This window comes from Bos mutus, chromosome 4 (assembly GCF_027580195.1).
Source record: "Bos mutus isolate GX-2022 chromosome 4, NWIPB_WYAK_1.1, whole genome shotgun sequence".
NCBI classification, from domain to species: domain Eukaryota; kingdom Metazoa; phylum Chordata; class Mammalia; order Artiodactyla; family Bovidae; genus Bos; species Bos mutus.
Window position 1 is genome coordinate 89,328,836 of NC_091620.1, and position 14,712 is coordinate 89,343,547.

Consider the following 14,712-nt stretch of genomic DNA (forward strand, 5'->3'; position numbering starts at 1 on the left):
TTCCCTCAAAGGGACAGTGTCCTTTAGATTTCCTCTTCTTTCCTTTCTTATCCATCAGAGCTCCAAACTTTTCTGCCTTTAGTCTAATCCAGAGGAAGGAAAATATCAACACGAAAAGACAGACAAACATCTTGAACCATCAGTTCCATAATTTTCATTGCCACTAAGCCTCAAATGAAGACTTCCTTTTATATTGTGGCACAGATAGTTTAAAGATTCAGTCTGAAATATCTGTGTTTAGATACTCCATTACTGATTGGCTTTCCTGATAGAAAAATTCTACCTCTCCATTCCTGTACTTTGTTCATTGAACAAATGTTTATTGAGTATATACTATGTGCCAGACACTCTACCAACAAGTATTTGGTATACATTAGTAAATAACATATATCACCTGTACTCACAAAATTACATTCTTACAAATAAAAGACTCAATATGGTAATACCTTCTAGATATTTCAGAGAGTTGGCCCCATGAGCCAAGTCCAGTGTTTCTACTTTAAAATGCAGAAAATACATATCATTCTCTTAATAGCAATTTCCCAGCTCACCTGCTTGGTACAAATGCTATCTTTAGCTATAGAAAATGCTGTTGTTTTTTAGTTGCTTAGTCATGTGAAACTGCCTTGTTGCATAAATATGGAAGAATGCTTTTGGTGTAAATCTCTAAACTGAGTCAGTAATAAATAATTTAACCTAAGTGAAGTATTTTTCCAATCCAGCGTCCAAGGACAGAATGCATCAGAACCACATAGGAGCTTACATACACAGAATATACATACAAACAAAATACATACACTACATATATACCACATGCACACATCATACACACAGACTGCTGCCCTCCCTTCCCCCCCCACACACAACACCACACACATGACCATCCCTCCCCACCCCATCCTCAAACAAGACAGGGCCATATTGCTGAAGTTTCAAAAGTGAGTATTAGGCATGGAGATAGGAGAATGGAAGCAAGGCCTTTTGTATATTCAAAAAATGACTGAACATCTTAATTGCTTACCAGATTTGGATACTAATCCAATAGAAAGATCGGTTAATTTGGAAATCTGGAGAACTTGGCTAGAGGAATGGTGACCATATTCTCTGTAATAATTTTATGTAAGTTGCATTATTTCTGTACTTCCTAGAATGTACTCTTTTTTTTTTTTATTTTATTTTTTTTTAAATTTAATTTTATTTTTAAACTTTACATAATTGTATTAGTTTTGCCAAATATCAAAATGAATCCACCACAGGTATACACGTGCTCCCCATCCTGAACCCTCCTCCCTCCTCCCTCCCCACACCATCCCTCTGGGTCGTCCCAGTGCACCAGCCCCAAGCATCCAGTATCGTGCATCGAACCTGGACTGGCATCTCATTTCATACATGATATTTTACATGTTTCAATGCCATTCTCCCAAATCTTCCCACCCTCTCCCTCTCCCACAGAGTCCATAAGACTGTTCCATACATCAGTGTCTCTTTTGCTGTCTCGTACACAGGGTTATTGTTACCATCTTTCTAAATTCCATATATATGCGTTAGTATACTGTATTGGTGTTTTTCCTTCTGGCTTACTTCACTCTGTATAATAGGCTCCAGTTTCATCCACCTCATTAGAACTGATTCAAATGTATTCTTTTTAATGGCTGAGTAATACTCCATTGTGTATATGTACCACAGCTTTCTTATCCATTCACCTGCTGATGGACATCTAGGTTGCTTCCATGCCCTGGCTATTATACACAGTGCTGCGAGGAACATTGGGGTACATGTGTCTCTTTCCCTTCTGGTTTCCTCAGTGTGTATGCCCAGCAGTGGGATTGCTGGGTCAAAAAGCAGTTCTATTTCCAGTTTTTTAAGGAATCTCCACACTGTTCTCCATAGTGGCTGTACTAGTTTGCATTCCCACCAACAGTGTAAGAGGGTTCCCTTTTCTCCACACCCTCTCCAGCATTTATTATTTGTAGACTTTTGGATCGCAGCCATTCTGACTGGTGTGAAATGGTACCTCATTGTGGTTTTGATTTACATTTCTCTGATAATGAGTGATGTTGAGCATCTTTTCATGTGTTTGTTAGCCATCTGTATGTCTTCTTTGGAGAACTGTCTATTTAGTTCTTTGGCCCATTTTTTGATTGGGTCATTTATTTTTCTGGAGTTGAGCTGTAGGAGTTGCTTGTATATTTTTGAGATTAGTTGTTTGTCAGTTGCTTCATTTGCTATTATTTTCTCCCATTCTGAAGGCTGTCTTTTCACCTTGCTAATAGTTTCCTTTGATGTGCAGAAGCTTTTAAGGTTAATTAGGTCCCATTTGTTTATTTTTGCTTTTATTTCCAATATTCTGGGGGGTGGGTCATAGAGGATCCTGCTGTGATGTATGTCAGAGAGTGTTTTGCCTATGTTCTCCTCTAGGAATTTTATAGTTTCTGGTCTTACATTTAGATCTTTAATCCATTTTGAGTTTATTTTTGTGTATGGTGTTAGAAAGTGTTCTAGTTTCATTCCTTTAAAGGTGGTTGACCAGTTTTCCCAGCACCACTTGTTAAAGAGATTGTCTTTTCTCCATTGTATATTCTTGCCTCCTTTCTCAAAGATAAGGTGTTCATATGTGCATGGATTTATCTCTGGGCTTTCTATTTTGTTCCATTGATCTATATTTCTGTCTTTGTGCCAGTACCATACTGTCTTGATGACTGTGGCTTTGTAGTAGAGCCTGAAGTCAGGTAGGTTGATTCCTCCAGTTCCATTCTTCTTTCTCAAGATAGCTTTGGCTATTCGAGGTTTTTTGTATTTCCATACAAATTGTGAAATTATTTGTTCTTGCTCTGTGAAGAATACTGTTGGTAGCTTGATAGGGATTGCATTGAATCTATAATTGCTTTGGGTAGTATACTCATTTTCACTATATTGATTCTTCTAATCCATGAACATGGTGTATTTCTCCATCTATTAGTGTCCTCTTTGATTTCTTTCACCAGTGTTTTATAGTTTTCTATATATAGGTCTTTAGTTTCTTTAGGTAGATATATTCCTAAGTATTTTATTCTTTTCGTTGCAATGGTGAATGGAATTGTTTCCTTAATTTCTCTTTCTGTTTTCTCATTATTAGTGTATAGGAATGCAAGGGATTTCTGTGTGTTGATTTTATATCCTGCAACTTTACTATAATCGTTGATTAGCTCTAGTAATTTTCTGGTGGAGTCTTTAGGGTTTTCTATATAGAGGATCAAGTCATCTGCAAATAGTGAGAGTTTTACTTCTTCTTTTCCAATTTGGATTCCTTTTATTTCTTTTTCTGCTCTGATTGCTGTGGCCAGAACTTCCAAAACTATGTTGAATAGTAATGGTGAAAGTGGGCACCCTTGTCTTGTTCCTGACTTTAGAGGAAATGCTTTCAATTTTTCACCATTGAGGATAATGTTTGCTGTGGGTTTGTCGTATATAGCTTTTATTATGTTGAGGTATGTTCCTTCTGTTCCTGCTTTCTGGAGAGTTTTTATCATAAATGGGTGTTGAATTTTGTTAAAGGCTTTCTCTGCATCTATTGAGATAATCATATGGTTTTTATTTTTCAATTTGTTAATGTGGTGTATTACATTGATTGATTTGCGGATATTGAAGAATCCTTGCATCCCTGGGATAAAGCCCACTTGGTTATGGTGTATGATCTTTTTAATGTGTTGTTGGATTCTGATTGCTAGAATTTTGTTAAGGATTTTTGCATCTATGTTCATCAGTGATATTGGCCTGTAGTTTTCTTTTTTTGTGGGATCTTTGTCAGGTTTTGGTATTAGGGTGATGGTGGCCTCATAGAATGAGTTTGGAAATTTACCCTCCTCTGCAATTTTCTGGAAGAGTTTGAGCAGGATAGGTGTTAGCTCTTCTCTAAATTTTTGGTAGAATTCAGCTGTGAAGCCGTCTGGACCTGGGCTTTTGTTTGCTGGAAGATTTTTTATTACAGTTTCAATTTCTGTGCTTGTGATGGGTCTGTTAAGATTTTCTATTTCTTCCTGGTCGAGTTTTGGAAAGTTGTACTTTTCTAAGAATTTGTCCATTTCTTCCTTGTTGTCCATTTTATTGGCATATAATTGTTGACAGTAGTCTCTTATGATCCTTTGTATTTCTGTGTTGTCTGTTGTGATTAGAATGTAAACTCTCATAGACCTCTCCTTCAAATCTTTAGTTGGTGTTTCTTCCCCATCTTTGGAAAAGGCTAACTCTGGCATAGGGAGAAAAGTGTCCCCCTCTTGGTACTTGGTCTTTTGTCAAGAAAATTCCGAGACCTGGAGATGTCTGGATTTTCTTGAGGATCCCTATTGCTCAGGCTTTAGCCCCCACAGCAGGAGAGAGTTGAATTCAGACCTGTTCTGTCTTCAAGAGGAGACTGAAGAAAGCAGGCACATGCTCCCAAAACTGGGGCCTTATTTTTTTGCCCCAGAGACAACATATTAAGAAAGTACAGTCCTGTTGTATACATGTCTTGGATTAAATTCTTGGCCTAAAAATAACCCTGGTGTGACTGGGTTACAGAGCATCTGATTCTTTTCTGGACCTGGCTTATTTCAGGAATCACCTCATTAATTGTGTATGACTCTGACTTAGCCATCCTGATGACGGCATGAGCTGCACTTAAATTTCTTTTTATTTATCTAATTAAAATGTTTTAATTACAAAATACTTCAACCTACAGAAGATTCTATAACACATGATTATTTTATTATCTAATAATTCTTTCATCCTGCACTGTTTTTTTTTAATGAAAAGTTATAGATACAGCTAGAAAAACCTCCATCCCTAACCCTTTGTATTCCCCCAATCCCAGCAAGAGCCATTATCACAAATATATGTATTCATAAATAATATCTAAATTTGTTTTGTGTAAATAGTAATAATAAACAGGTTAAATTAAATAGGTTTCCATGAAGTATGGTTAATAGATTTTAAAGCATAATGTTTAATTTTTAAAAATTCTCTCCTTATTAAAAAAGTAAAGGGGAAATGGTCTTTACTTTTCCATCGCACATCCTTCAGTTAAATGGGACCAGGCTATATTAATGATGTCCATTTAAAATATTTATGAAATCACACCAGAAATCATATCAGATCACAATTCATTGTGAAGGAATGATAATCTATTCTCAAAAAAAGTGAAGAAAAGTAATGAACTTTTCCTTGCTATCAAAGAAATGATGGAATGGTTAAGATATAATAACAGCTGTAAACGGTTGGAAAAGTGCTTCATCAGAAAGTGCTTCATAAGTTAGCAAATGTGGATTTGAGTTTGGGAAATCCAAAATGCATATTTGGAAAAACCCATCATCATGAAACAGTTTCCAGTTGCTTCATAATCTTAGTAGATTGCGAAACATGGTTCTGAACAGATTAGCACATAAAATCTTCCCTTTGCCACTGGTAAAATTTTATTACTGTTAGGTAATGTAAAATATAGATAAAGTAATGCTGCAATAAATTAGAAGTACTTGCATGAGGAATAAGGAAAACTTGACAAGTGATTTGAGTTCATTCTGTTTCCTCTTCATTTGTTTTTTCTAATTTCAAAGTGTATTTTTCATACAAAGTGTGGATGATATAGAATATATAACTATTTAGTTGCTACCTGGTGGATATTTTGCTTGTTACACCAACAACATTGCAATGGACATCATATTTAACACTAAGGTTAATTTCCTACCATAGAAATTTTCATGTGTACTTCTGAATATGTCTGTAAATTTCCAGATACCTCTGAACCAAAGACTAATTACTTTTATAGATGGATTTTGCCAAATTGCTCTCAATAAGAGGTAAGAGGCCTTTTTCAAAATGACTACACCAAAGATAAGAAAGGCCACATTTAAAAATAATTGAACTATAGCTGACTTAGAATATTATATTGGTTTCAGATATACAACATAGTGATTCAGCACTTTCATAGACTAAATTCCATTAAAAGCTATTACGAGATAATGGCTGTAGTTCCCTGTGCTGTACAATATATCCATGTTGCTTATCTATTTTATACATAGTAGTTTGTATCTCTTAATCCCATACCCCTCGTTTGCCCCTCCTTCTTTCTTCTCCCATTTGGTCACCACTCATTGGTTTTATATATCTGTGTGTTTCTGTTTTGTCAATATACTCATTTGTATTATTTTTTAGATGCCACATGTAAGTGATATCATAAAGTGTTTGTCTTTCTCTTTCTAAGTTGGATGGCATCACTGACGTGATGGACATGAGTTTGAGTAGGCTCCAGGAGTTGGTGATGGACAGGAAGCCTGGTATGCTGCAGTCCATGGGGTCGCAGAGTCAGACATGATGGAGTGACTGAACTGAACTAAAGCATAATATTCTGTAGGTCCATCTATCACTGCAAATGACATAATTTCACTCTTCTTCATGACTGAGTGATAGATACTGCACTATGTGCATATGTGTGTGACCTCACGTCTTTTTAACCATTTGTCTGTTAGTGGCAATATGGTTGCCTTCCTATCTTAGCTGTTGTAAATAGTGCTGCTGTGAATATTGTGGTGCATGTATCTTTTTGGTTTAGTGTTTTCATTTTTTCTGAAAAATACCCAGGAGTGAAATGACTGGATCACCTGGTAGTACTATTTGTAGTTTGAGCTGTTTATATATTTTGGATATTAATCCCCTGTTTATTATATCATTTGCAAATATTTTCTCCCATTAATTAGGTTGCCCTTTCATTTTGTCAGTGGTTTCCTTTTTTGTACTAAAGAATTTAAGTTTAATTAGGTCCATTTGTTTCTTTTTGCTTTTACTTCTCTTGCCTTTGGAGATAGATTGATAAAAACTACTGTTGTGATTTATGTCAGAGAGTGTTCTGCCTGTGTTCTCTTCTAGGAGTTTTAAGATTTCAGGTCTTAGCTTTATGTCTTTAATCCATTTTGAATTTATGTTTGTAGATGGTGAGACAGAGAAGGCAATGGCACCCCACTCCAGTACTCTTGCCTGGAAAATCCCATGGACGGAGGAGCCTGGTAGGCTGCAGTCCATGGGGTCACTAAGAGTCGGACACGACTGAGCGACTTCACTTTCACTTTTCACTTTCAAGCATTGGAGAAGGAAATGGCAACTCACTCCAGTGTTCTTGCCTGGAGAATCCCAGGGACGGGGGAGCCTGGTGGGCTGCCGTCTATGGGGTCGCACAGAGTTGGACACGACTGAAGCCACTTAGCAGCAGCAGCAGATGGTGAGAGGAAATAATTTAATCTCATTGTTTTATCTGTTGTTGTTGTGCAGTTGCTCAGTTGTGTCTGACTCTTTGCGACCCCATGGACTGCAGCATGCCAGACTTCGCTGTCCTTCACTATCTCCCAGAGCTTGCTCAAACTGATGTCCATTGAGTTGGTGATGCTATCCAACCATCTCATCCTGTCATCCCCTTCTTTTCCTGCCTTCAATCTTTCTCAGCATCAGGGTCTTTTCCAATGAGTCAGCTTTTTGCATCAGGTGGCCATTATCAGTCTTTCCAATGAATATTCAGGGTTGATTTCCTTTAGAATTGACTGGTTGGATCTCTTTGCAGTCCAAGGGACTCTCAAGAGTCTTCTCCAACACCACAGTTCAAAAGTTATCAATTCTTTGGTGCTCAGCCTTCTTTATGGTCCAACTCTCATATCCATACATTACTATAGGAAAAGCCATAGGTTTGACTATACGCACATTTGCTGGCAAAGTAATGTTTCTGCTTTTTAATATGCTGTCTAGGTTTGTCATGGCTTTTCTTCCAAGAAGCAAGCATCTTTTAATTTAATGGCTGCAGTCACCATCTACAGTGATTTTGGAGTCCAAGAAAATAAAGTCTTTAACTGTTTCCATTGTTTTCCTACCTATTTTCCATGGACTGGTGGGACTGGATGTCATGATCTTTGCTGTTTGAATGTTGAGTTTTAAGCCAGCTTTTTGTAGCTGTCCAGTTTTCCCAGTTTCCCTTGTTGAGTGTTAGTTGCACAGTCATGTTCGACTCTTTGCAGTTACGTGGACTGTAGCCCACCAGGCTCCTCTGTGCATAGAGTTCTTCAGGCAAGAATACTGGAGTGGATAGACATTCACTTCTCCAGAGGATCTTCCTGACCGAGTGATTGAACTGCAGTCTTCTGCATTGCAGGCTGATTCTTTACTGTCTGAGCCATCAGAGAAGCCTAATCTCATTGTTTTACATGTAATATATTCTTGCCTCCTTTGTCATAGATTAATCAGTCATGGGTGTGTGGGTTTATTTTTGGCTCTCTGTTCTGTTCCATTGACCTATGTGCCAGTATTATGCACAGTACTGTTTAGGTCATCTCTCTTTTCTTCTTGATGAGCCTGGCTAAAGACTTACCAATTTTATCTTTTTAGAAAGCCAGCTTTTGGTTTCATTGATCTTTTCTATTGCCTTTTAGACCTCTACTTTATTTATTTCCTCTCTGATCTTTATTATTTCCTTCCTTCTGCTGACTTTGGGATTTGTTTTTTTTTTTTTTTCTAATTCCTTTAGGTGGTATGTTAAATTGTTTATGTGAGATTTTTGGTTTGTTTGTTTCTTCAGGTAGTTCTGTTTCTCTATAAACTTCCCTCTTAGAACTGCTTTTGCTGAATCCCATATATTTTGGAGTGTTGTTTTTCCATTTTCATTTGTCTAAACGTATTTTCCGATTTCCTCTTTGATTTCTGTGTTGACTCAATAGTTTTCTAGTATCATTTGTTTAGTCTCCATGTGTTTGTTCTTTTCCATTTTTCTTTCTCTAAGTGACTTCTAGTTTGCTACTGTTGTGGTCTGAAAAATGCTTGATATGATTTTTCTCCTCGGAAGTATTTTGAGACTTGTTTATGGCTTAGCATGTGATCTATTCTGGAGAACACTTCATGTGCACTTGAAAAGAATAGGTATTCTGCTGTTTTGGGATGGAGTATCATTGTGTGTGCATGTGTGTGAGTGTGTGTGAGTGTGCACTCTCAGTCATGTCTGACTCTTTTCGACCCCATGGAATGTAGCCCTCCAGGTTCCTCTGTTCATGAAATTTTCCAGGCAAGTATATTGGAGTAGGTTGCCATTTTCTTCTCCAGGGGATCTTGCCGACCCAGGGATCAAACCTGTATCTCTTGCATCTCCTGCATTGGCACTTTTTTACCACTGCACCTCCTGGGAAGCCTGGAATATTGTGTTTGATTTAAGTTAAATTTAACTGACCTATTGTGCTATTTAAGATCATTTTGTCTTATCGATTTCCTCCCTGGATGATTTGTCCATTGATGTCAGTGTGGTGTTAACGTTCCCTACAATTATTGTCTTACTGTTAATTTCTTCCTTTATATCTGTTAGTATTTGCTTTATATATTAGGTGCTCCTATATTGTGTGCATATGTCTTACTGAGTGTAACATCCTTTCCTTGTATTGATTTCTTTATCATTATATAATGACCATCTTTGTCTTTTGTTATAGCCTGTGTTTTCATGTCTATATGGTATATGAATACTACAACTCTCACTTTTTTTGTAATTTCTGTTTGCATAAAACAGTTTTTTATATCTCATATTTTTCCATCTTTGTGTATCTTTCCTCCTGAAGTGAGTTTCTTATAGGATGCATATTGAAGGGTTTTGTTTTCATTCCCATTCAGTCACTGTGTATTTTGAACATTAAGTCTATTGACATGCAATGTAATTATTGATAGATGTGTACTTACTGCCATTTTACTACTTTTTTCTGACAGTTTTTGTAGTTCTTGTCTGTTCATTTCTTCTTTTTGTTTCTTTGTGATTTGATGAGTTTCTTTACTTGTGTTCTTGTGTCCCTTTCTTTTCAGTTTTTGTGTATCTATTGTAGGTTTTTGATTTGTGGTTGTTATGGGATTCATATATGTTGACCTATAATTATATTTTGTTTTAAACTGGTAGTCATTTAAGTTCAAGCATTTAAAAAGATCTGTTTTTTTACTCTCCTCTCCCACATTTTGTTTTTGATATCATATTTTGCATCTTCATGCTTATTCCTTAACTGTTTATTATAGTTATAGGTGCTTTTTAAAATTTTTTGGCTTTTGATCTATGTACTGGTTTATTTAAATGATTGTTCATCAAACTGTACTATTGTACATATTTGCCTTTCTCAGTGGGATTTTCCCTTCCCCTTAGCTTCTTACTTATTTTCTGTTTAGAGAAGAGCCTTTAGCACTTTTTTAGGGTAAGTTTAGCATTGATGAAAACTCTTAGTTTTTGTTTGTCTGAGAAGTTCTTTGTCTCTCCTTCTATTCTAATGATAATATTGCTGGCTACGGTATCATAGATTGAAGGGTTTTTTCTTTTTACATTTTGATTATATCATGCCACTCCCTTCAGACTTGCAAAGTTTCTGCACAGAAATTAGCTGATAGCCTTGTGGGGATTCCCATATATGTAACATTTTTCTTTTTTTTATCTTGCTGCTTTTAGAATTCTTTTTAACTTTTGCCATTTTAAATTATGTGTTAGTGTGGATCTGTTTGGGTTCATCTTTTTTGGGACCATCTGAGCTTCCTCCTTTACCTTCTTATCTGTTTCCTTCAAGTATGAGAAGTTTGAAGCCACAATTTCCTCAGATTTATTTTCTGTTCCTTTATCTCCCTCTTCTCCTTCTGGAATACCTATAATGCAAATGTTGGAATGCTTAATGCTGTCTCAGAGATCTCTTAAATTGCTGTTTTTTTTTTTTTTTACTTCTTTCAGTTAGTTTGATTTGGTGATTTCTATTGTTATATCTTTCAGATCACTTATGTGTTCTTATGTATTACTTAGTCTCCTAAGTGTGCTTTTTATTTCAGCTGTTGAATCTTTCATTTTTGATTGGGTCTTTTTATATTTCCTAGTTCCGTGTTAAAATGTTCACTGTTTAGATAAATTCTTTTCCCTAATCAAGATTTTTATTAGTAATGTTTTAAAGCTTTATTTGGTAAATTATTTGTTTTATTTTTTAGGGATTTTATCTTGCTCTTTCAAGTGAGAGGACTTCCTATGCCTTTTCATTTTGCTTAACTTTCTCTGCCTCTATGGGTTTCTGTGAAAGTTACCTAATGCTAACTTGAACAAATGTTCTTACATAGAACATTTCTGTACAGCCTGTGTGTGCCTAGTGCCTAAGGTGAGAGAGCTGGATTTGACATGGATGCAAGTCATAGTTCTCCTCATGGTGCTGGCAGGTAACAACTTGGTAGGAGGTTGAACTGGAGACAGAGGGGCTTGAGCTGGCCCTGGGTGTAAAGAAGGACTTCCTTTCTGCTCAATGGCTGTCACTTCCTTATCAGGGATGTGGTTTGATCCTAAGTTGCTAAAGCAGAAGCCATGCAGGTCATGCTTGAGCTGGCTCTGTTTCCTTTAAGTGTGTGTGTGTTTTCCCTCTCCCTACATTCTGTTCTTTGCCCCAGAGAAGGAAGTGCTGGAGGAGGTGGGGCCTGTGTGCACACAAAGATATGATATGCTGCCTGTGCATGTGTTCCTGGCTCCACCCAGACACAGTCTCAGACACAAATCTCTGTCTCTCACATCTGATCAGCCTACAACCTCTGCTGCTCCTCAGCTTGCTGTGGAACTGCTCTACAGGGCTGTTGGAGGCCTGTGTGGTCTCTCAGTATGTATCAGGAAGCCAGCTGTGGTGAAGCAGCTGCTGTTTGAGATCTAGAGAGCTCCCCAGGAGCTGCTTGAGTAAGTACCAACAGTGGCTGCTGCTGCCCCACCCAGGGCTCTGCCCCAGGACCAGGTGACTTCTGTGTCCCAAAGGCTAGTCTTTCTCCTGGTAATGGCCAGCACACATCCAGTGTTGTACTATGTCATGGAATGAGTGGGCTGGAACATTTGCTCAGTTCGAGCTGGGGCATGTTGACGATGTGGTCCAGGGAAACCAGACAGCCGCTAGGGCTGACCTCTCTCCTCCCCATCTCAGGGGCTCCCCAGCATGCACTTTCCTTAGGAGCGGAATCCAGGCTTCTCCACCTTTTATTTATTATGTCCCAGAAGCCCTCCCAGCCGATGGGGCTTGTCTCCTCCATGGTGGACCCCAGGACTGGATGCCCAATCTGTGATTCAGTACACTCATTCCTCTTGGTAGATGTCCACTTGTGTAATTTCTCTTTTCCTCTGAGTCCCTTCCCAGTGGTGTAGGTTCTGATCCATTTACTTTCCTTCTCTACCTACCCAATTACATGTGTATCTTTCTTACAATCTTTTTTGTATAGGAGTTCTGCCAGTTTCTAGTTAGTTTTAAGTAAGAATTGTTCCATATGTAGATGTATCTTTGATGTGTTTATGGGAGGAGGTGAGCTCCACATCCTTTCCCTCATCAGCTTGATCCACTTCTAAGAAAGACCACATTTAATCACTGGCAATCACTTTGGACAGTGACCTGATTAACTAAGTTAATTGCTTGTGTTGAGAACATGGAGCTTAATTATAGATAGAAGAACAAACATTTTCATGTTCTTATGGAATGAAGATTTGCCCAAAATCAAGCATTGTTGTAGTTGAGATTTTGTTTGATAATATCTATTTAGAAAGGTGAAAGGATAGAGGGATTGTGAACTTGTTGGACTTCTTTCAGAATAGTTTTAATATCTAGTTTATTTGAAGATGCATATAATCTTTGATCCAGAAGTTTACTTTAATTTATGCCCTAGGGAAGCTCTCATGTGTGAAAACAGATATAAAAACACTTAGGACAGTATTTATAATGGCAAAGCAATTTTGTTTGTCAATAGGAAAGAGTTGATATATTGATATAGTGGAATCATGCAGATGAAATATTACTGAAGATTCTATATCAACATCTTTGTGAATCTCATGAACATATGATCATCAAAAGAATGTTTCAGAAGTGTTTGTGCTATATGAAACCATTTGCATTCAGTTTTGGAAATATGAAAAGACGGTGATCAAACATATGTTGGATCATAGAAAAAGCAAGAGAATTTCAGAAAAACATCTACTTGTGCTTCATTGACTATGCTAAAATCTTTGACTGTGTGGATCACAATAAGCTGTGGAAAATTCTTCAAGTATTGGAGTACCAGACCACCTTACCTGACTCCTGAAAAACCTGTATGCAGGTCAAGAAGCAACAGTTAGAACTGAACATCAAACAATGGACTGGTTCCAAATTGGGAAAGGAGTATGTCAAGGCTGTATATTGTCACCCTGTTTACTTAACTTCTATCAGAGTATATCATGCGAAATGCTGAGGTGGATGAATCACAAGTTGGAATCAAGATTGCCAGGAGAAATATCAATAACCTCAGATATGCAGATGACACCACCCTTATGGCAGGAAGCAAAGAGGAACTAAAGAGCCTCTTGATGAAGGTGAAAGAGGAGAGTGAAAAAACTGGCTTAAAACTCAACACTCAAAAAACAAAGATCATGGCATCTGGTCCCATCACTTCATTGCAAATAGATGGGAAACAATGGAAACAGTTAAAGACTTTATTTTCTTGGACTCCAAAATCACTGCAGATGGTGATTGCAGCCATGAAATTAAAAGACGCTTACTCCTTGGAAGGAAAGCCATGACAAACCTAGACAGCATACTAAAAAGCAGAGACATCTCTTTGCTGACACAGGTCTGTCTAGTCAAAGTTATGGTTTTTCCAGTAGTCATGTATGGATGTATGAGTTGGACCATAAAGAAGGCTGAGCACCGAAGAATTGATGCTTTCCAACTGTGGTGTTGGGGAAGACTCTTGAAAGTTCCTTGGACTTCATGGAGATCAAAACAGTCAGTCCTAAAGGAAATCAACCTTGATATTCATTGGAAGGACTGATGCTGAAGCTCCAATATTAGGCCACTTGATGCAAAGAGCTGACTCATTGGAAAAGACCCTGATGCTGGGAAAGATTGAAGGCAGGAGGAGAAGGTGATGACAGAGAATGAGATGGTTGGCATCACCAACTCAGTGGATGTGAGTTGAGCAACCTCTGAGAGATGGTGAAGAATGGGGAATCCACGCATGCTGCAATCCATGAGGTTGCAAAGAGTTGAACACAACTGAGCAACTGAACAATGACAGCAAATTGAGTAAAAGTATAGATAATATATGGAAATAAGCATAAAGTTAGAATGTTAGTTATATTGTGAGGCAGTGATGGGCATGAGATCAGGGATTAGTTTTCAGAAGCTATCAAAGTTTTGGTAATGTGTTATTTTTTCATGAATATTACATTAATGTTCTGTAATGTGGCATAGGTAAATGAAAATATTTACATATCTCAGTATTTTCAGCATACTTGATGCAAATAGTCATCACATTTTCTTTCAAATGAAGAAAATTCATGGCATACACCTTGAGTTGTCATTTAATCACTGTACACCAAGGAAGGTATCAACAGGTATCTTGTGTAAGCTATTAAAATTTCTATCCAAGGTTAAATGAAATTGCAGTTTATCAGAATAGCATTGAGAAAATAAGATACTCTGTTCATGGCTCTTGATTAATGCCAATTGTGATCAGTAGAAAGGGATCCATTAAGCTATACAGCATGTGAGTAATGTAATGTATTGTGTCTGCTCTTTGCTTTGATTTTGCACAGTCTTGAGCCTCAGAGTTGTATCTCTGATACCACTGAATTCTACATAGAAACAATCCTTTAATTCTTCTATTATACATTTTCTATTATGCATACTTGCTTTTAGACATATTAAGTGCTTAATATAAATTATGTGTTTTGGGACA